This window comes from Lagopus muta, chromosome 9 (genome assembly GCF_023343835.1).
Source record: "Lagopus muta isolate bLagMut1 chromosome 9, bLagMut1 primary, whole genome shotgun sequence".
NCBI lineage: Eukaryota > Metazoa > Chordata > Aves > Galliformes > Phasianidae > Lagopus > Lagopus muta.
Window position 1 is genome coordinate 10,984,156 of NC_064441.1, and position 21,281 is coordinate 11,005,436.

Below are 21,281 nucleotides of genomic sequence, written 5' to 3' on the forward strand. Positions count from 1 at the left end.
CAAACTTTTTTTTTTTCTTTTTTCAGCAATAGTTTTGAAGTGGACAAAGCAAATGAGCAGCCATCAGCCATGTGAGAGAAAAGAGCCCATCCATCTTGCAAAGCTGCTGTGTTTCCCTGTCCACCTGCAAACACGCGCAGCAGAAGTGGCTGCTGTTGTGGCTGAGCCTCCTGATGCTGGGTACAGCACAAGCTCCCTTCCCAGCAGCTGTCCAGTACAGGTACCTATTGGGTGTGGTTTTTTCACATACTCGAAGCTGATATTATCCCTTCTTCCAAGTGAGGCAGGGCCCAGCCTCACCTCGAGACTGGGTGCATGGAAGAAAGCCTTAAAACTATTAGAGAGCATCCAAAGGAGGGCTGCAGAGGTGGAGAAGGGCCTGGAGAGCGAGGTGTGTGCTCATGGGCAGCAAGGCAAAACTGCAGCTCCTTTCTAATGGCTGAGGAGAAACAGGCTGGCAAGGAGCTGTACTGATCAGACCTGCAGAGGAAAGAAAAGAGGCACAGTTTGCAACGCGGAGCACTGAAAACCCTGGAAGAAACTACTGAGTTTTAATTGTACAAACCCACATGGCTGATGAGAAATTCAGCCGTGGCTCTTCCACTTATTTAGAATTCTACAGTCAGCACTTTGGTATGGCCTTTCCCCCTGGAAATGCCCCTCTGTAGAAGTACGCTGGGTTGGAAATCTGCTTTCTCGGAGCCCTCCTGGAAATGGCACTTCTGTATGAAAAGCTTAATTTGGAGTCAAGGGACAAAAGGATTCCCTTGGAATCGCATCATGTTAGGTGACAGAGGACTGAGGGGATATGCTAAGTCTTCTGTAAAAACATTCTGGGAGAACTCTGGCATGAATTTCCACTTGGTTGTGAATTCCTCTCCAGTAATTTTGCCCGTATTCAGGTCCCTCAATGTCATTCCCATTAGTTAGGGTCATCGCTGCGATTCCACAAGGCTGTGCAGTTTGCTTGCAATTACTGCAATGAACAATTGAGGCAAGGATTAACTCAGAAAAGACAGTCCCAGACAAACACCCACACAGAAAACTGCTTTTTTAGGTGATAATAAAGAGAAAAGGGTTGGCCAGCTAGCTGTGTAACTTCTCAAGCCAGCGTTTACAAGTTAGTACACATTGATTTGATTTATAATAATCCGAAAACCTGTGAGGTCTAAAATACACCTGGGGTGATGCGTTTGCTTGGTCTCCAAGAGAGATCTTGTGTAATGCATACAGATGGTCAGCTGGGTTTGTTTCGTCAAGACTGATCTTGGGTTTTAAGGTTTGCTCAGTGTTGCTTGGGTCCTCAGACTTATGTGCAGGTTTTCCTGCTGCTTGCTTCTACAGACACTGGAAATCAAAGGGGTTTGGTCATTCTTGGCAGGAAATATTTGATCCAATCCCAGTTTTTTCTTTATCTTCTTATTTTCTTGAGCAATTTAGAGACATTAGGGAAGGAATAAAATTCCCTTACCTGTTTGCATGCAATTTGTTATGTGTATTTCTATTCCTACCATTTGATATTTACAGGTATTTAAGACCAGAACTTGCCACTGTGATCATCTTCACCAAGCTTCTAACTTCTGTCCGGGCTGAGAGATCTGTAAGAAAGAAACACAGAGGGCTGATATAACAATTCTCTGTGATGGATCTTGTCAGCAGGTAAATTTGCTAGGCTTATTACCCTCACTGATAAACGTTAGCACTCTGCTTTGTCTAAGTCTGTGCTGTAGCTTCCGGTGCTGAGGTTTCATTCTGCTTTTCATCTGCTGAATTAGGAACCATTTTGAATTGAGCGCTTCCTCAGAGCATTAATTATGACTGCATGCTGAACTTCGAGGTTAGTAATTCAGTTCCCTGTGTGCGTAAACAAAGTTACTGAAGCTTGGTTTCTAAGCAGACTATCTCAGCTTCAGCCATAATGTTCTGTACTGCTGCTTTTCAATAATCTGGCTATTCTGTGACTGGGGAGGGCACTCTGCTTTGCCGAATGAGCCAAGCATACAACAAGCACAGCATAGGAATCTTCCACTGCCTGACTTCAGGCCCAAGATCCTGATCTGGAACTGAATCATGCTTTACACCCATAGAGGACAACTCCAGCCCGCTACCGTCCTCTGTGGAACAGAGCGTGCCATGGGCCTTCCCAATGGCTGATGTCAAAATAAAAAGTGCAGCCAAAATAAAATCCTTGCTGCGAGCTAATGACTGCCCAGAGCCCCACCTGCCCATCTGAGGGGACTGACTGGCAGGTGCACCCCTTTCATCTTTGACTTTTTCAACCCAACTTGCAGGATCTGGCCAAACTTTTCATTTGGCGCTAGCACAGTCGAAGCAAGAAAGTTTGTGTCTGAGAAGAGTTGGTTGAGGTCTGAATGTAGAGAATATTAAGTCCAGGCGTGGAGAATTCTTTTTAAAAGAGCAGGAATTTCATGGAAATAAAAACAGTCTAGCCCGTTAAGTTCCTCCCGTGGACTTTTATGAGGACAATTATTAATACTGTTGAAAATTATACTCATGAAACTTGTTAATGTGAGCTGTGCTAGCTGCTGCCAGAACAACTGCGCCTTTTACGGCTCATTCGGAGACAGAAATATTCGACAAAGTAGCTTACAGGGTGCAAAGGTTTGCGTGGTGCAGGCTTAGACTAACTTAACATATGCCCTCTGTAGCTTTGGTATTGTCCAAAGCCTAATGCCCATAATAAAAGAGAGAAAAATTGGACCCCAAGTGGCAAGAATGGTAAGCCCTGGGAATTCTCCTAATCAGAGATATTCAGCTATTTTTAGTTTATAATGTTTGGTCAAATAGCAACAATGATTTTTCTTCTTTTTTGCAACTCAGCTGCACGGTATGTTGGAGGGGGTCTAGATGGCCTGTGACCTTGCCTTTATCTGTCGGTCTGTCACCACCGGTCTTCAAAGCACAGCTTAAAGGATCTGAGGCTTCTGTGTGGCCTTGATGTGATCTGCTTTCCTGGTAAAGTTTTTCATTAGTGGGTGCTTTTTTAAGCAGGCTGGAGCTTTCTGGGCTGGCACCGCAGGTTGCTGCTGTCTCTGAGGCTCTCCCGACCCCACAACCAGGTTTAATAACTCTGTACAGCCTGCATTTGCAAGCTTTGTATGCGTGGTGGATGCTGTTTCTGCATGGCAGATACTGCTTCCTGCCCCGTTGAACGGGCTCTTTCTTCTCTCCCCTCACCTATATCCACCAAAGATTGCTCAAAAGAGCAATTATTTTTGAAGTACAGTTGTTTAGATCCAAAGACTGAGCAATGCAGCCATCGCTCTACACAGTGCTTCCCCACCTGTTCATGGTACTGCCCTTCCTTTCTACTGCTGCTGTTTCAGTCGTGCATTTCTTTTCCTCTGAATCTTGAGAGAGAGAACAAACCTAACAAAAGAGCAGTCATTTTGCTTCAGACCAGTGGTCTGGGTAGCCCAGTATCCTGTCTTTACAGTTGCCAGCAGCACATGCCTGGGACATAGTGAAAAACAGGACAAGTATGCGTGATACTTCAGTGTAGTCTGCCAGCAACACACGGTTCAGGAATTTCTTAAGCCAGGGCTCTTGTCTCTGTATTTAATAAAACCTAGTAAGGTTTTCTTTTATGGATTTGTTCAGAGGCTTTTCCTAGCAAAATTAACTTCCCTGCTATCTTTTATATTTAACAAAGGACAAAAATCTGTTCTGGGAACGTGTGGTTTCCTTGCATGAGCCCTGCATTGGCTTTTTATAGATACCTGGAAGCAACTGATGCTGAGGCTAAAGTACCTGTTGCAAGCAACAAGAGAGAACTATTTGCTTATGCATACATGTCTAGGTGCCCTGTGTAAAATGACTGGTAGGGCTACGTGTAAAAAGCAGAACAGAGATGTAGCTGGGTATGGGTGATGGCGACCTTTCACCGATGAGGCAGATGGGACAGGTTAGTTACTGCAGTTAGAAGGGAGCCACACTGTTCCCTCAGTGCGTTCCTGCAAAAAGACTTTGGTTTTACTCACTCTGATTTTGCTGCAGCATCGAGATGGACAACCAGTCCTGAGTATTTTGTCCATCAATAAACATGTGGGACAGCAGGGACTGACTGACTGGTGTTCCTGCTCAGCATGTTCCCAGGAAATAGGATTCAGCTTCTTCACTTAACACTGTGCTCAGTCTCAGCCGGCTGAGTATCCCAAGGAGCACTTCTGGAGAAGTTCCGAATGGTTACTGTGTGTTGGTGTGAGCAGACAGCCCTACCTGTGAAAGAAAAATGCTGGGCCCCTCCTTATTGCAAACCAAACCACTGACACACAGCAGCTCTTCTTCCTCGCTTCCAGCAGAAGGGTACAACAAAAACTAACTGTAAATCCAAGGCATGAAAAGAAGGACACCCCTAAAATGTTTTCCTTGCTGTAGTGAGGTTTGTGTAAGGGGTAGGCCGGAGCAATTACCAGCATGCAACAAGATGCCTGCTACGTTCATTGGAGTGTGTTTCTTTACTACGTGTCAATACAAACGAAGAGCCATTTTTCAGAGTTTGCCGATGGCTGTAATTGAAAAGGCACGAATTGCCCTCAAGAGATTCCCCATTGCTCCACGTTATTATCTGCTGGATGGCAGCTCTATAGGCCATGTATCATTTTTTTCAAATAACCAGTTAATTACTAAATAAAACAACCCAGCTTTCAAGCTGATTAGCCTAGATTAATGACCAGCAGCACGTTTCACTCTCCCCAACAATTTATCATGGAAAAGAATTACGTCTTTAATGATTTAGGTACCTGGTCTATTGAGGCTTGCTCCAATCTGTGCAGCCTCCAATTTGATTTAATTGCTCTTCTTAGTTTGTGACCTGGAAAAAACCAAGTGACAGCTCCCATTAGTGAAGCCCAGCTTGCAACTCGCTTGCAGTGTTACAAAGGCTCGCTGGGTGTCTTTCTATGCTGACTTCATTAAGAAGATATATAGAGGTCAAGTGTCACTTTGGCACAGAGCGAGTACCACGCTGTTTATCAGCTGAAACAGGTTGAATCAACCTATGTATTTTATCTAAGTTTATATTCATTCTTTTTTTTTTAATTGTATGGTTTTTAAAAGATGTTTTCAGAAGTTTCTTATTTTCTTTAATGTTGAATTTACAGACTGGTCCTAAAGGCATTAACTGCAGTTCATTTATTGCTACTTTGGCACGAAAACTTTGGCATTGCACTCCTCTACAGTTATTCAATAAAAGATCTTTTGTTATGAGGACCTATTCACAGCCCTTGAATTTGCTTCCTAATTAATATTAGACTTCCTCACAGTTGTGCTCTGGAGTACAAATGCTCTCTTCCCAAGGATGTTGCTGCAAAGGCACACTGAATGTGTCTTTAAGTGCATCCTGAATTACTGACTTATTATTGGGTAAATCCCTGAAGTCCTCACTTAGCCAAAATTTCCTCTTAAGACAATGGATCTATGGGAGTTGTCTCATCATTAACTGAACTCCAGCAGTTGTCTGGCACTCAGTGAACTAAGTCATGGTCACTGCCCCTGAGAGCACACCATCTACACGAGAGACAAAGACTAAACGAGGCTGAGAAGATAATGAGGCAGCATGAGCTGGGCTCCTGGCCTCAGCACTGCATTTTGTTCTCGAGGTGTTTGTGAAGGGAGAGGGGGTCCTCTGGAACAACACCGGTTGCTGTACTGGCATTAAAGGCGTATTTTGGCATGCACTGTTGCTGACTGGCTCCTTCATTGTGCTTTTCAGCAGAGAGGCCAAGACAGCTGAAATCCGGCTCTGCTGCAAGGAACAGCCACCGCCACCATGTGAACAGTCGTAGGACACGTGACACGAGCATGCCCTGCCCTGCCTCCGTGCTGCTGCTGACCCACAGGAGCCAGGAGAAGCCTGGAGGGAGCAGGAGCTGTGATTTGCACCTCAGGAAAAGCCAGGTGGGAAGTGTTCCGTGCTTTCACAGGTCAATTGTTAGCTTGCTGCAGGGTGTTGCTTTCGTGATGTCACTGCTGGAGAGGGAGCTCATCCCCGCGCAGAAACCCCTTGCAAAGAAATGCATATTTTGTTTTGTGTAGTCCTTCCCTCTACTCCCAGAGTAGAAATGTCCCTACAGTGTGACACAGTGCAGAGACACATCGGTCTGTTCCCACAGACAGCCCCTTGCCCTCAGGGTGTTGGTGCAGGAACCTCAAGCAGGCCCTGCTCCCAGAGCTGTGCATGGGACATGGGGCATGGGACATGGGGCGGGCGCTGTGGAGTGAGGTGCCTGCAGGGGATGCAGGGCATGGCCACTTCTCATGGGCCTGACACGCAATCGCAGGGTTTCTCACCATACCCTCTGCCCTCTCCCTGTCCCTCCAGCTCCTGCGCTATTTGGTGCGTAAATGAATCCAGCTGTGAGTGAATGCAGGCAGGTGTAAAGCCCGGTCCTAATCCCCTGGCTGTGCACCGGGGTTCCTGTGGTATACTTTGAACATGTGCTTCAGATCATTGTTTCAGTAGGTAAGACCTGCTTCTCATCTGTGTGAGCCAGTGTCTTATACGTGCTTTGTGGGTTTTCCTAAAGCAGCCTAAAATCTCTTAATCCTCCCTTTCTGCCTCATATCTCTTGCTGATTGCAGTTCTGAGCCCTGGGGCCCAATGATGGCTCCTTTCTGTCACGAGAGAGGGGTTTGGGTTGTTTTTTTTTTTTGCTTTGACGGTGAATGCAGCTGCTGCCAGCTGGAAAAGGGATGTGTGACAGAGGCAGCACGGGTCCCAGCTGCTGGGGTGGGCGGCATTTGGGTGAGGTCTGAGACGTGGGTGCAGCAGCGCAGCAACTCAGCCAGAGCTGCCTCTGTGGCCTGCAAGCAGCCGTTAGTGCTGAGCAGCGCAGGACTCTCGAGGGGGAAAGAGGAGAAGGGGAGGTTTCTCCTGTTTCAAATCCTCTCCTCTTACTAATGGGGACAGGTCATGACCATGGGAATAAGGCACGAGGTGTTGATTCATTGAGCTTTTTCTTGTAATGCTGTAGATCTTCATTAATGTTCCCAATTGTGCTTTCTGCTGTTCCCAGTGGGGCCACTTAATGACGTAAAGAGCTTAATAAGGAGAAGCTGCGGTCACAGCTGAGGGGAAGGGTCTGGAGTACTGCTGCCAAGGGCTGGGCTGTTTATCACATGTAGCATCAGCCTCTAAATATTTCCTACCACTGGGACTGAGAGAATCACTTTGCTGAGGTTATCCTGTAAATCTGGCAGGGCAGAAACTGAGACCAAGGAGTGACCGTACTGCGCTGTAAAAGTATCTGGCAGGAATCTGGAGAGGGCTGTTTGTTGTTATGAGCTGTGATACGCGTTGTCTGTGGATGTGAAGTCTTAGATGGAATGCAGTTGGAGTTTCTCCTGGAATTATTATTTTTTTTCCATGTCCCTTTCTCATTCCTGAGGGATCCTGGAGCACAGAACTTGCTGATGCTGATCCCAATGTAATGGAGCTATGGGAGCCCTGAGCCCTAGGAAGCATGAAAGAGTGAGGAGAGAGAGGAATCTGTTGAGTCTGTGAGAGCTGTGTGCCCTAGAGAAGGACAGATAGAGGAGGCTAGAACCCAGGAGAATGAGCAGGCATGCAGTTCATTAAATGTCAGATAAGGGGTGCTGACACTGGAACCTGAGAGTCATACTTGTGGTGCGTTGGAGTGCTGAATATGCCTTAGGCTTGACTTACAGGTGTTCTGGTGACTTTAGATGTGCTTTTTAGCTATGTGAATGTGCCATTATCCTCAGACGGAGATCTCTGCATGTGACTGCAGTAACTGCAGTTGCTTTGCTTTGAAACTCCTTATGCAAGTTTAGAAGGGATGAAAGGCTGTATCTGTAGCAATGCAGAGTCATTTGCTCTATGTCTTTTGGAAAAGCATTTTTACTTTCCAGCTAGAGCTTGGACAGGCAGGGCGAGCTCAGGCAGTTAGCACAGTTCAGACGTGGAGGTGTTACTTCAGCAAAAAGTCTGTGTGAGGGCACAGCTCCAGTGCACACTTCAGGCTCTTTCCTTCAGATGTCCACCCAAGAATTACTCTAGCAGAGCTTGTTGAGTGTTCCCTGTTATTCAGGATGCTTTCACTAGCACACTGGTGTGTAGGTGGACAAGTTGCAGCCGGAGCAGCAGTAAGACACTGAGCACTCTGGCTTATTAAGCATAGCTACATGCCGAGCTCTTATAACTAGTGTGAATTGATGTTCAGCATTCAGTGCAGAGCAGATGTTAATGGAAGGTCATCAGAGGCTGCTCTGCAGCATAATTATGCGACTATTTTGAGCTTTCTTCTTTGGTTTTAATGCAGATCAATGCTGTAAATTGTCAAGAATCATGAAGTGAAAGTGTCTGTGAGGCATCTAGACAAGCCTTCCAGAAGTGATGGTTCTTGTCTACTGAACTTAAAAATTCAGCACCTGAGACTCCAGTTTCCAAGTGCTTGGAGTGCTTTCCCAGCACTGAAAGCTTTACCCAATTCCAAAGGCTGGGTCATGCCACTAGCATAAAAGCATCTTCCTCTCTGTTTAACCTCTTTGTTGTCCGGGCTCAGCAAACAGAGCAGTGCCCAGCCAGACAGCTGTGCTGCCCCATGTCTTCTAGGAATAACCCTGCAATGCACAGAGCAAGAAGGATTGCTGCATTTCTCCTAGCTGAGGAGTTCCAGGGAAAAAGAGGGACTGCCAAAGTCAGGTGTGCAGGGGCTCTGTGCTTCCCTGCTGGCTCCTGTATGCAGCACAAGGGCAGGCAGCTCAGCCTGCAGGAGCCCACCTGGTGAGCCGAGATCGGGCTGCAGTCAACAAGTCAGCTGGACTCCATTCTCAGGACAGAGTTATAAACGGGGTTCTGGTTTCTTGTACTATCTGCCTCTTATTAATTCAGTCCCTAGAGTGATAGCTGTCGTGGCTCTTCTCATCTCCATTTCTTTGTTCACAGCCTGCCTGTGTGAGTAATATACCCAGGAGTATTCCTTCTGTTTCCTACTGAGTGTCCAGGTGTGTGCAGAAACTCCTGCTGTTGCACCCTATGCACGTGGTTATCGATTTTGTCTTTCTCCACTCCTTTTAACCATCTGATTTTTTTTTTCTTCTGTCTCATCTGAGTCTCTTTCCCTCTTGAGAGTGCTCCAAAACTTTTGTCCCTGTCCTAACATTTCATTAGGATCACCCTCCACATTGAGGTTATCAACGATAACTGATAGAAAGACGTGCCTCAGTCCTATTGATGAGGTGCTCCATTAATTCCCTATCTCAGCCTCACATTGACCTCCATCCCCTCTGGTCACTTGCAGCCAACTCCTTTTTGTACCCATCTACAACTCTTACACCAGTTCTGTCTTCTCCAGTTCAGCAAGAACACTTCCCATTTGGTGTAGTATGGAGGTACTGTAGCATACATAGAAAAAACCTCACGCTCACCTACCTTGTCAGAGAAAGGTGATTGGCACCGACTGCTTTGGGCAAGTTAGGTAATTTTATGTTTTCATATCCAGGGATTTCCTTAGATTGTTGTCTGAGGAGATCAGATCTCTCTCCTTGAATGCTTTGGGGAAGGGTTTCACAGGAGATGTACCAATGCTTGCACAATGACCATTTCTTCTTCGCTTTGTATCCTTGTTCCTGCGTGCTTCATTCCATGCCCCATGTGCTGTGATGGAAGAGACCTGCCAGCCAGTCCTCCTGCATTTGCCCTAAAACATATCCATACCGTTCAAGTCAAACAAATGACACAAACTGCAGCTGTCCAGATTACTTTCCCCTTTGCTCTTGAACTTTACTGCATGAGAACAGAAACCTTGTGACAGGGCACATGGAGTTGCTGCTGCCTTTGCAATCAGTAAAACTCACATGGAGGCTGCATTGGCTGATTTTCCAGAATGATGCTGTATCCTGTGCTTGGTTCCGTTATCCACACAATCTCTTCTCTCAGGCTTACATCTCTGTATTCAAAAACTGGGGCACTGTGCTTCACTAGTTTGTGACATACCTCGATTCTCAGTTCCTACACAGTAAACAGCAGATCAGCACTCTTGATTTAAAGAGTTAAGGGATATTTTGCAAGATCTACTTCAACATCCTCTATTCTACACAGCTCTCATTGCAATGACTCTACTTTTTTCCTGCAGCTTTTGCTGACAGCTTTCTTTGCTTCTCTCACCTTTCTTTTCCCCAGTACTTAAACACTTCATTTAATTTCAGTAACTTCTTTTGGAGGAGAAAGAGGTGATTTGTGATTCAGTGAAAACTGGAACTCTTATCTATGCTTTTCCTCATTTTCAGGTGCAGGGTCCAGATATCTTTGGCACCCTGGGCTTTGCTGTGCACCAGCACAGCTCTCCCTGCCCAGAGGCTTCTCTTTGCTAGGGCAGCCATAAATTTTTGGCGGTGACGTTGCTATAGCGATGGTGTCCGATCTCTCTCTGTTAATGTTGCCCTTTTGGAAGGGCCCTGAATAGGCACTGAGGTAGGTAAATGTATGCGGTGACACCGAGCGGGTGATTCTATTCTGACAGATTCCTGCACCGTTTGTTTCCAGGCTTGTCTGAGGGCCGGGACGCGGTGTTGGGCTTTTTGTCCCACGTGCTGCCCTCGCAGGGACGGAGTTAATGGAAGCCTTGTTCGGAGCCGCTGGGGCAGAAATTTTTTTGCTGAAGGAGACAAAAGCAGGACGGGCCACCTCAGAGGTTGCTTTGGGAAGGCCGTCTCTTGTGGGCTCTCAAAGGAAATGGAAGATAACACTCAGCCCAGGAGATTCATCCCGTGTTTTCCGGCACCCTCCTGCCCGCCCCACCGTCTTGCTCTTGCACATCTGCCTCCTACGGCATCCTGTTGCACGAAGTCCATATCCCCTCTGTGCTTCTAACCAGGCCCTTTGCTGTAACGTTTTACCCAGCCCCGCTTCTTGAAGCCCTTGGAGCTGGGAATGCAATAGCAGCCACGTGTGGCAGGGCAGCAGAACAACCCCAGCAGGCAGAGATGGGTTGTTCTCCTGTGGAAGACCTCCAAGGCAGAGATTTAAGCCTGCAGTTACGCCGGTAGTGCTGAGCGTCTGCTCGCTGGGGACAGCAACATTTCATCCAAAGGGAAATGCAGTCAGCATAAATTTATCAGTGTGGGCTCTTTAGAAGTGCTTCATCACAATAAAGTATGGCCTTTCGATTCTACCAATTTCTGAAACAGGAAATAATTTCTAATGAATAAATTACTGGATTTAGCCGATTTCTGCTCTGTAAGGGCTCTAGTTTTTCAGGGGTACTGTGTAAATCCGGGGGGTTACTTGCTAGAGTGCATAGAAGGAAGAGTGTTTTGTGGCGAGTGGAACGTGGAATAACTTTTTTCTATGTTTTCTAATTAGTCGTATCGGTCACCCTTATAGCTGTGCTTCTGACTAGGGCTGAACGTGTCCTGTGGTGCAAATAACTGGATCCACCCAGTTGGGTGGTGGCATTTTTGGCATTATATCAGTTGTACGTACTGATGCAGAGATTGTTAATCAAAGGCCATCCATGGGCTCTGATCAATAGAAGACCACAGGCCATGGGGTTTTCTCTTTTTTCTTCTTTTCCAGGAGCCTCTTTTGTTTGTTTTTTCTTTTTTAATTTCCTCCTTAAGCTTTCCTCTCATCCAAATCCTTTTCAGTGCTGCTCTTTTTCTCAGAGAGAGGAGCCATTTCTTCAGAGACAGCAGCATGTAACTCGTATTCACCCAAGAAATGAGGGTTACCTCAGATGGACAGGCAGGATGCTCAAATGGTGGCTGTGCTTTATGAAATGCTCTGAGCTGTGTCAGGAAGAACATGCTGCAGAGCTGTAGAACGTGGCTCTTGCTAGGATGTTATCTGGGGAAAGCAAGACCCCTCGTGTTGTTGATATAAACCTATCAGGAGTGAACTGGAAAACAAGAGAGGAATGGATCTGCTTATGTATTTGAAGTGGCTGCTGATACAGAGTGGGAAACAAAGCCATCTTGAGTGTCAGCTAATCTCCACTGGACCGTGTTTTGTCAGCTGGATGCTGGTTTGGCAAACACTTGGATCTGCGACATGGCGTGTATTCATGTGAGCGGTGCCACTGAACGCAGCGACGCTTCTCACGTGCGGATGCTTTAGAGGGATGGAGACCCTAATCCAAGGCATTTTGTCAGGGTTAAATAAGGACTTTCCCTGAGCCCAGTGTTAGGTGCCTACCTTAGTGGGCAAGGGGGTTCTTCTTACCTTTAGTCCTCGCTGATTTGAGAGGGCTGTTGGTTTACTTGCTCCTTTTGGTTTTGTGAAAGGGTTCTTTCTCTCTAAATATACATTATAACTTCCCTTTGCTTTGCTGGGACTGGTGGCCCACAGAAGCCTGCAGGGCCTCGTTTCTGCTGCAAAATGAAAGATTCTTTTGTCATGCAGAATCGGAGTTAAAACTCCAAACACAGATCATTTACAACCATATAGCTAAGAAAGAAACTGCTCTCAATAGCACACAGCAACACTGTCAGCCCCTGTAAATAATCCCCTACACCCTTCAGCACTCTTACCAAATAAGTCTGCCTGAATGAGTTGGGATGCTGTGCTTTATGGATGCCACTGCCCATTCTGCAGCCTGGACTAAAAAACCCAGAAACCTTCTGATATAATACTGCCATTTAAGAGAAATCAGAACTGAAAAGCAGCTGTCAAACTTTAATTTCCTGGCTAATGAATGGCCACGATTCCATTCTTCAATGATTCTTGACCCTAGAAACAAAATGTATTAGCACTCTCAGATTTTGCACAGTAGTGCTAAATGGGGCATGTAATGTACTAATTTAGTGCCTCTTTAGCATAATCACAACCTACGTGCACAGCTACATTTCCTTGGCAGGCAGCTTTCCTAAGACCTGCAAAGAACTTACATAGGACATTTCACCCTATTATTCATTTCACTGATGCTTGGGAATCAATATATGTGATTTTTTTCCCCTGTCTTGTCCTCCACAAAAAAGCATGAAATCATCCATTGATCTTCCTGGGGTGATTAAAATGCCAAGAATTCTGTGCTTTTCTCTGCCTGCAGTGGGGAGCTGTGTTTTTGCTCTGTGTCCAACCTTTGAGTCTAAAAGCTTACAAAAAGGTTGAGTTGGTGTATAAATAGTACTTTCCAGAAGAAACACAGGGTCTGTGGGAGCCAAAGCTGCCATTTAGCTCAGTGCTTGGAACAAGTCATGTATGATCAGTGTTCCTGGTAAGCACCTGTGACTCTGTGGCGTGCCTCGTTCAACAGCTGCTTCCAATAGTTTGTGATATTTTTATTTTCTATTGTTTCTAATTGTCACCTTTACCCACAGAAAGCAGGATGGCTGAGGTCAGGGACATTTGTGCAGGTTTTCAGTTCCAACTCTCTGCCCAAAGCTGTGTCAGGCAGGGCACGTTGCCTGGTACATTTGGTTTGGAGTACCTATAAAACAGAGATTCTTTGGGCAACTTGTTCTGCTGTCTGGGCACACTCTCAATTAATTAATCAATAAGTAAAAGCGAAGCCACCACATTTTCTTGTGTTTAAGCGCAAGCTGTGTTTCAGTTTGTGCAAGTGCCTCTTGTACTTTCTCTGGGCAAATTTGAGTCTTCCTTTGCACTGTTCTAGCAAGGTTTTGCTCTGCTCTGTCATCTTCCCTTTATAAATTAGTGCAAATGAGGGGACGTTTACAATGCACTTTCAGAGGACTGCGATCCAGATGGAGATACAGAGAGATCCTGAATACGTTACTGCAATGCCACCCCAGGATCTCTGTGGCGGTTTGCCTGCTCCTGCCTGGTTTACACAGGTGTACAGGGGATGTCTGCCCTGATTCTGTTACAGAGGCAGGCTCTCCACTTCCACAATGCAATTCAGCTAATTTTTATTTACTGCTTCAGCATTTACTGTGTCTAAATGGTACTGCAGCCTCTGTGAGGAGTTCTGCCTATCTGTGTGATGTCCGGTGAGCAGAGAGCTGTGTGTGCCATGCTCCTGCTTGGGATCTGTCATGGAATCAATCCCTTTATGCGTGTGCAGCTCAGACAGAACTGCACACAGCACTGTGGGGGCTCGACACAACCTGACTGGGATAAGGCATCTCCCCAGCAGACCTGCCTTGTGCTGGAAACAGGCTGTCTTTGTGGTTACAGGAGAAGGTGTGAAGCTCCGCACCTCTTTCTGCTCTTTGAACGTCTCAGCACTGCTGGAGGTGCTCAGCCAATTAGTGCAGCCAGTCCCTTTCTACGTGTTTTTATTTCCATGTATAGGCTGCACTATAGAGAGAAAAAGCTGGAGACGTGCCAGTCTTTCCAGAAATTCAGGAAAAGGAAATGGGATTGTTAACTGAAATGGACTGCGCTGGTGATGCAGTTCCTTGGGCAGGCAATGTGTGCCGCAGCACTGTTGCCCCAGCAGATCAGGTTTGCTGCAGCTCCTGCAGGACTGGGGTGTGCCACAGCAGCTGGCACTGTAAATGTGGGACACAGGCCTGCTTGCTTATCCAGGTGAGAACCTGGGGAACAGGCCAGGTTCTGTTATGTGTCACCCTGCATTTGTGTGTGTGACTGAGACCTGCTGCAGCAACGCAGTTTAAGCGTTTCATTTGTGCTCAGGGCTCTGCACTGTGGAGCATCTGATTGATGTAGCAATTTTTCTTTCATCTCCGGTAATAATTAGCTTTAATACTTAATTACAACCACATTTTAGACTATAAGGATGTTCTTTGTGATAGGTGCTAAATAAGTTACTATTAAAATAGTAATTAACTACAAAAAAAATTTTTTCCTTGGAATTGCCACATGACATGCACACAACTTGCTGCTGCTCCTTACTGTGGAGACAGAAACCTGCCACTTCCTACTGATGTCTGTTCTGCTCTGAATAGAGTCAAATCTGTCTGCTCAGTTCAGAACCTGTTTTTCACGTGTTACTTTTGAAGATGGTTATCTTAAAATGCTATATTATCACATCTACAGGCCTTAAAATGTGGCTGAGCCTGAGGACTCTTCGAGACAGCAGGTGTCTGTTCAGCAGGGTTGTTGGGTCGCTGTGAGTAGGGAACCCAGCTTCTCTGCAAACCTGGGAATGGGGCGGGAGGCACAAAGCCTTGTGTGTGAGTGATGCTCAGGCCCTGCTGTTGTTTGGAGGCTGGCATGAGGCGTGCTGCCCCTTGAGAGGATGGGGAGGAGGCAGTGCTGTCAGATGTGTCTTTGGGGTCACAGGTTGCCGGGTCCAAAACCATGGGTCTCAGGACGATAAGAAAGTCACAGACTATGCATTTAAGGTCAGGTTTTCTAGGTATACTCTTCCTCTTGTAGCTCTCTGTGTTGGATGTTTCAGTACCTTTGATGAAAACTTCTGCTCTTTTAGTAGCTGACTTAAACTTGGCCCCACCACCCTAACTCAAACTTTATTTGCCTGCCAATATTCTCCTTACGGCAGCTAACCCAGCTGACAGTTAATGAATCTAACTCTTGCCAGAAGTGAAAAAGTGCACTGAGGTGTGGTGGACCAGGAAGGCATGTTGAATTCTCAGCCATTAGTGCAGCAAAATGCTGCCTGTGCTAATGGCTGCAGGGTGAAGGTGGGAGCAGAGTTAGAGCAGTGCCAGGGCTGTGGGTGAGGTTTCCTGCTAGCAGCACTGACAGCAGTTATTCCTTATGAGCCTGGGCACAATCCAGGGCAGTGCTCAGAGCAGCCAGGCGCTGCTGCTGGAAGACGGGAGTGCTCTGCTCTATGGAAAACGATGTGTGAATGGCAGCCGAGCCGGGCAGCAGAGGCTGAACGTTTTTCTCGGTAGAGATTACTCGGTGCCACCCACCTCATCAGAGCTCACCCACAGCAATGCTGCTTCTCCTTTTTCAAAGAAAACGTGGGTTGTTTTGCACATGTTGCACGTAGTTAGCAAACCTGGTCGTGGTTTGCAGAGGCTGTTTCAGCTGCCCAGCACCTGCAAGCCGCAGAGGTGCTCTGCACCCAACCCTGGGTGGCATATCCCACTCGTGCTCTCGGCAGCTCCGTTATTTCTTTGCGACAACAGAGGGCACCAGCGGCCCTTGCTTAGTGCAGGGTTATGCCCTCCCGAGCTCCCCGGGACGTGCAGGGCGGCTCCTACGCTTTCGGACTGAAAGCTGCCCTAACACCATGCACATCCTGCTCCTCAGGTCTGGGAAGATGCGTGCAGTGAAGCCGGTGGTTTGTTCCCACTGGGCCAGCGTGGGTGTTTGTGAGAATGTGCAAGTCTGCAAAGAGCAGTGCTTTGGATACAGCTGGCAAAGGTGCAGCACTGCGAGTGGCTGGGAGCAGGGAGGGCTTGCACGCAGGAGAGCACTGCTGGGCATGTTTTATTCTTCCAGTGGTCATTCTGCATCTCCAGCTCAGCGGGGTTCAATCCTGCTGCCTGCACCCAAGCAGAAGCTACTGAAATGTCAGGAATCAGTTAGTCTGCAATTTAAACAGTTTGGATCTGAGGCTAGGTCTGAATCTGTCCTGCATTACATCCGTTTGACCTCACTGACAGCTGTACAGCACGTGAGAGTTGCCTGCAGGGACGACCCTGAGCTAGCTCCAAGCTACTCCCTGCCAGCTTTCCCACCAGAGCAGGGAGGAGCGCAGTGCAGACTGGCTGTTTGAGCCTGAGATCCCCAGCAAACCTGTCAGCCCTCAGAGCTGATAGGCAGTCCACCTAGAGGTAATCCCAGCAAAGTGCCCCCAAGGGTGATCCAGGTATGTTCGTTCCCCATACAGTAGGAATGGGTCTGCTTCCAGTCTGCTCTGCCACTGATGTGCAAATCCTCTCTCCTCCCACTTACCCCCTTATGTTTATCACTTCTGCAGGTGCATGCTGGTGTAGGCTGCCTGTGGAGAGATGCAGAGACATTCAAGCTGTTATTTGTTATTCTCCTGAAGCACAGCGAAGCAGGTAAGCAGCAGGCACTGTTATTTAGGAGACACATCCTGACAATGTCAGGTCACAGAGCTGTACATGTGAACCATAACCTAGAGTCCATACTGGGGCCCCATCCTATTCGGTCCTGCAAATTTGATATATCTTACTTTTTGCAGAAGGACCATTTGCATACCAGAAGGTTTACTCACATGAGCATGGGATGTTGGATGGTCTTTTTATCCGCAGCCTAGAAAAACGAAGGTCCCAAGCTTCTTCTACTGCCAGGGGACATGTGAAAGCTTTGAGCACGTGCTACAGAGATAAGTAGAGACATATGCCTTATGCCAGGCCAAGATGTTTTTATAAAGAGCTTCTGGCCACGTCTGGTAAAACATTTAATAACTTTTCTGCCAGCAGTCAAAAGGCAGTCATATATTTAAAAGCAGCAATAAAAGTTCCTATGTGAGTCAGAGTCCTACAGAAATCCTGCTAGTGAATTTCCCCATGGTAGCCTGCAGGACTAGCTGGAAAAAAATACCACAGAATTCTACTGGTATTAAGTATTTTTTAACAAGTCCTTGGAAGTGGCATGGAATGTCTCTGCAAAGCCCCTGAAACCAGATTCCAGGCTGTGTGCAGCCTAAACAGCAATGCTGGTACTTTTTACTATAGCCACAAATCCTATTTCACTCCCAAGGGATCACAGAGAGGCTAGTTTCAGTGTGACCTTTAAGTGGCATCTCACTGGCTTATAGTAGACTGTGCATTAGTGCATATTCCTTTAACCTGCAATCCAGTGTGCTCAAATGTCCCTGCTGCAGATGGAACAAAGTGCTGCCCTGACATGTGCGTGGCCTGGCCTCAACTCTCCCTTCTCCTTTCCTGCTGAGCTCTGCTCTTGTAGTGCTAATGAAGTACATCTTCTTTTCCTTTCAAAGTCCTCAGGTGATCCCTTTCCGCAATGAGACCCTGGGCTTTTTTGGAAATGAATCTCATTAAGATCCAAGGCCATGAAAGCTTCTCTGCTAATTCTTCCTGCTGCTAAAGCCTTGTCAATAGCCAGCATGCCCTGGTTTGGCTCTGCTGCAGGCAGCGGTGCTGGAGGCCCAGCGCTGAGCAGGCACTGGTATCTCAGAGCAGCTCCCTCTGACTCCTGGCACACGAGGTCAGGGATGCAGGCATTTGCCCTACTGCTGCTTTCCTGCTTATGCAGGAGTGATGCTAAGAGAGGGGGAGGAGGGATGATGCACATGTGCTTTGGTACTCCTCCATCACTGTGCTGAAGTAGCAAGTTACTCTCTGATCGTATTTTGCAAGTTGCTTCCACACAGCCGTGCGGGTCTGGTTTAGATGCCGATCTTTGCAGCCTGTGGAACTGATCTGGAAGCGCTGCTTGGCCAGAATTCCCCACTCACCACCCCAGGAATTTGGCCTCCCTTTCCTGTGACCTCGTCCCAGGCAAAGATTCTACATGGTGCTCCTACAATGTGCCTGCTTGGTGAACAACCGTCCTGAAGGTGTCTGACCTCTGTGCAGCCGTGCCCTTGGCTGCCTGCTCTGAGCACACAGGAAAGAGACAGTGACACGCTATCTGGTTACCAGCCTCGGCCATCGCCTTTCCTCCTCCGGGCACAGGATCTCCCTCCTGAGTGTCAGGAGAGACTCATCCAGGAGAGCGTTTGACAGGGCAAACTTAATACCAGCCTGTTATGACTTGTTGCAGATTTGGGTAACACATGGAACAAACACTCTCTACAACGGCACGCTTCTCTCCTTGGAAGCCCTGGAGAGCCCTTCTGGTCTCAGCTTGCTGTCCCAATTTGTCATTCCCAGAGGCTGGGGGAGGAACTGGGTGTGAGCAGCAGATCCCATGGCAGCACACTGCCTGTGTGCAGCATGCCTCGGGGTCACTCCCACGAGGATAGCTGCAGTGCCCTGAGCAGCTGCAACCAGTTCATGTCAGCACAGATTTACTCATTGTGGGTGTGATTATCCAGCAGGACAGCAATCAAAAGCAAGATCCCTCCAGCTTTGGACCGTCATAGGGTCTGTTGAGCAATTCAGTGTGTTTATCTCATAATGATAGTGCAACCCTGAGGCTTGTCTCTTTTAGGGCCTCACCAGTGCGGTGCCTGGCTATTATATCAGAGTTGATGTTTGGACCCATGGGGTCATGCTCCCAGGAGGAGGGGAGGTGACAGTGCACGTTGTCCTTTGCGTTTGTCTCCCTCTGTGCTTGCATTTTTTACCAGAGAAGTGCCAGAGCTCTGGGGCATACAGGGGAATTCAGGCTAAACAGAACACACAGAGCAGCTCTGTGCTTATCTTCTGTTAAAGTCCTACAGATCTAGGATGGCACTGGTGACATCTGCTCTTGCCTGTGTCTGTACATGCGTTGCATCTTGTGAATCAATGAGCATTTTCCAGCATGGGTAGCATAGAGAAAAACATAATTATTTTTTTCTCTGCCTAATGATAAGCAAAGAAAAACACTCCATTTGCCCATCAGATGCTGATGTACCCTGGCTCAGGCATAAGCGGTGGATCTGCTTGCAGCACTGAGAAAACAGCATCCATCCCCTGTGCAGGTTCTCATCCCCAGCCTCAGCGTCCAACCAGGGAGCACCAGCAGGAGGGGATGGTGTCCTGGGTGGCTGTGCAGCTGCACCGGTCACTTTTTGTTGATGGGATGTACAGATGCTGGCATTACCTATGCAGTGGTGAATTCACATTGCACAGCAGTCCACACAGTTGTGGTGATTCATGGGGAGCAGGAAAACCTACTCTTATCTTCAGGGAAAAAACTGCAGAGCTTCGGGTTTCAAAGCCCTCACTTCAGTGGAATTACAGGTTCAAATCCTGAGAGGGTCAAACAAGGTCTTTCTTCCTCTGAGACGGATGGAGTGTCACGCAGTAAATTGCCTATGATTCTCTTTGTTAGATGCTGTGTTACTTTTAAAATGCATCATGACAAATCTTGGCTTTCTGCAAAATAAATAACCGCATCATTTATCAAAAAACGTTTGCTTTCAGAAATGTCGCTGCTCTTTTAAGGCATTAGAGACTCCTGGGAATGAGAGAGACCAGAAGAGCACAAGATGCCACTTTTCTTTTCTTACTCCATTGTATTTGACATTTCACTTTTTTCTGCTTATTTGAAAAAGCCCCGGTGAGGAGTGATCCCAGGCTGTGGCATGTTCCAGCAGACGTGGTGGAATGTGACAGCAAGGAACACACGCTGCCTGAGTCTCCCTGGGGAGATGGGAGCAACAATCATGCTCGTTTGGTGTCCTTGCTGCCTGCAGTCACCCTGCACAGGAGGAGCCCGGTGGTCACTCTTGTCCCCGCAGCAGCAGACGTCGCCCATCAATGCTGCTGCCAGGACTCTGGTAATGGAAGGTTCAGCTCCCTGGGACTGGCGGAGTCACGGCATCAGGACTGGTAAGTGGGGAATAACCAGCATGTTTCTGTTAGCTGATAGGAAACATCCAAAGCAGTACTGCCAGCTGGAGGTCCTGTGCTCATTTCATACAAACCCTCGCTGCAGAGCAGCATGCTTGGCTTTGCAGTAGGTGTGTTGCACACAACACAGGTATGCGATTCCAACAAGGAGGCTGTCAGATGTGAAAGCTATTGCAGCCAAATTCCTTCTTAAGAGTTCCTCAGGAATGGCTGTCTGCAAAAAGTCTGGCAAGGCAGGGGAGCAGCTTTGAAACTTGGTATTTTTCTTCTTCTAAAGATACCTCTGATGTTCAGCTATTTCCCCGCACTTATTCTTTGCCTAGGGTAGAATATAACTTACCAGATGAAATGTTAAAAACAAATAAGCAGCAAGTGTATTCAGCAAAATCAGCTGTAGTTTATTTTATAGGATGTGTAACAGTATCTTATTTTGTGCTTGACATTGCAAAAGCTCCTAATGTCCAGCTAGCACCTTAGAAACGTTTTTAAAGAGACAGATGAGACAAGAGGTGTTGCAAGCTGCTGCTGTGTCTTCTGCTGGATGCCCTCAGTGCTTTTTGAACAGGCAGGGATTGGCATCCCCTGTTTACACACGGGAAAACAGAAATAAAAGAGTTTATGGCTCCTATTTCCAAAAGCAGTCACTAGCTTTGTGTCTGTCTTTTTGGTGCCAAAGTGTGAGAGTTTTTAAAGTTCTGGCATGTGTGCAGAACAAAGACCAACTGTTCGCTGGTTTAACTGGTTTGACTTGTACACTGCTCTGCTGAAAAGGTGCCTTAGTGTGAAGTTTGCGTAGCACAGTGGAGAAGCAGATGTTCCCTTCATCCCTGTTGCCCATCAGGGCTGGATTTTAGCAGTGCCCCAGTCGAAGCCAACAGTGTTTGCACTGTCCAGCACTGCTGAGAGCTGGGCCAGGTGTTAGATCAAATGTCTGGAGCTGAGAGTGTAACATTTTTTCA

At 47.2% G+C, this 21,281-nt stretch overlaps 1 long non-coding RNA gene across 1 annotated transcript; it reads left to right on the plus strand.

Annotated features, from left to right (window-relative positions):
• Positions 1 to 5,836: 5,836 nt before the first annotated feature.
• On the plus strand, positions 5,837 to 20,459 carry LOC125697623 (uncharacterized). Its single transcript, XR_007378886.1, has 3 exons — positions 5,837 to 5,919; positions 16,809 to 16,893; positions 20,025 to 20,459. It is a non-coding gene; the product is annotated as an uncharacterized LOC125697623 (long non-coding RNA).
• Positions 20,460 to 21,281: the final 822 nt, after the last annotated feature.